Genomic DNA, 1421 nt, shown 5'->3' with positions numbered 1-1421 from the left:
CTGAAGTCTCTTTTATATAGACCTTAGTGGTCCCCTAATACTGTATCTGAAGTCTCTTTTATATAGACTTTACTGGTCCCCTAATACTGTGTCTGAAGTCTCTTTCCCAAAATTCAGCCTTGGTGCAGAATTCCAGCCACTAGAGCCAGTCCCTTAATGAGCTTTCCTTAGTATCCATAGGCAGGCTAAGGGGACGCATATCAATGTTGAAAAACAAACGCTCACATTTCTGGTGTAATCTTTCACAATATTAACATTTCAAATGACTGGAGATGTTCTCTTGGAAACATGATAGATTTAGAGTAAGGTCCTGCCCTGGGCCTCTTCACAAAATTATTCTGAACCAGCCTGCGATGTTAATCTGATGTGTGTGTGTGTGTATGTGTGTTATACCTCTGACATCTGGGTGGCTGTGTTGCCTCTGGCCCCCAGCATCACCATAGCCAGGGCTGAAGAGATGCTGAAAGGGGAGTAGAAGATGTTTGCCGTCTTGTCGTCATCTCCAAACTTTTGGAGCAAAGCCAGAGAGAAGGTGGTGTTGGCCTTGGACAGAGGGTTTAGAGATGCCATTGTGTCTGACACACAGGAGAGAGGACAGAGCATTCATTATTACAGACGTGAAACAATGTGACTATTATCTCACGCTTTATTTGGGCCAAACTCCACTGAAATATTTGTCAATTTACAATTAGCCTCTGAACAAGTCTCTGAATGTAAATATCTGAAATATTGACACAATTTCTAAACCAGTAAGACTCAGTTTTTAGTTCAGAAAATGTTAAATAAAAAACAAAAACAAATGTAAAATGGTAAGAATCGCTCTTGGATAGCAAAAATAAAGTATTCATGTTACATTAAGTAGCTATATATTTATAATATTATACTGTACATTACATACACCAATTACTATTCATAACACCAGACAATGAGGATAAATGTGCTTCTAGTCTGGATCAGTTTAACCTTACTGCTGTTACACCAACTAATATGTAATCTAAATGATCAAATCTAAATGATCATATATCACAAAATGAATGAGAATCATCCTCTACTCACAAACTTCTCTGGCGCTCCTCAAGTAATAAGGAGTATTTCCTTTTCACAAGAAGACTTCTGTCCGAAGCTTTATATTGGTTTCAAGAGGACTCCTGACGCCCCGAAAACCAGTCAACCCCATCCTGTTAAAAATGTGTAGTACCCCCTCCGAGATTAAGGATAAGGTTTTGGTTCAGGTTTAGGCAGGGGGAATTAGGTATCAACGGGGTCTCAGTCTTTGGTACAACAGGAGAAACCAGATTAGCATGCAGCACTTGAAGTAATTCTGAAACTTACCCCAAAGTGTATGAACTTTCCGGCAAAATAGTCGTCTTGTTGTGGAAAGTAACGCTGAATGGGAACAATGTAGATATCTTGAATTGAGT

General features: G+C 39.3%; 1 long non-coding RNA gene across 1 annotated transcript; it reads right to left on the bottom strand.

Annotated features, from left to right (window-relative positions):
• Positions 1-418: 418 nt before the first annotated feature.
• Positions 419-1153, bottom strand: LOC117940836. Its single transcript, XR_004655829.1, has 2 exons — positions 1057-1153; positions 419-575 (listed from the first exon to the last, which is right to left on the bottom strand). It is a non-coding gene; the product is annotated as an uncharacterized LOC117940836 (long non-coding RNA).
• Positions 1154-1421: the final 268 nt, after the last annotated feature.

This window comes from Etheostoma cragini, unplaced genomic scaffold, assembly GCF_013103735.1.
Source record: "Etheostoma cragini isolate CJK2018 unplaced genomic scaffold, CSU_Ecrag_1.0 ScbMSFa_3433, whole genome shotgun sequence".
NCBI lineage: Eukaryota > Metazoa > Chordata > Actinopteri > Perciformes > Percidae > Etheostoma > Etheostoma cragini.
Note: the sequence above shows the minus strand (reverse complement) of the source record. Positions and strands in the feature narration are given on the sequence as shown.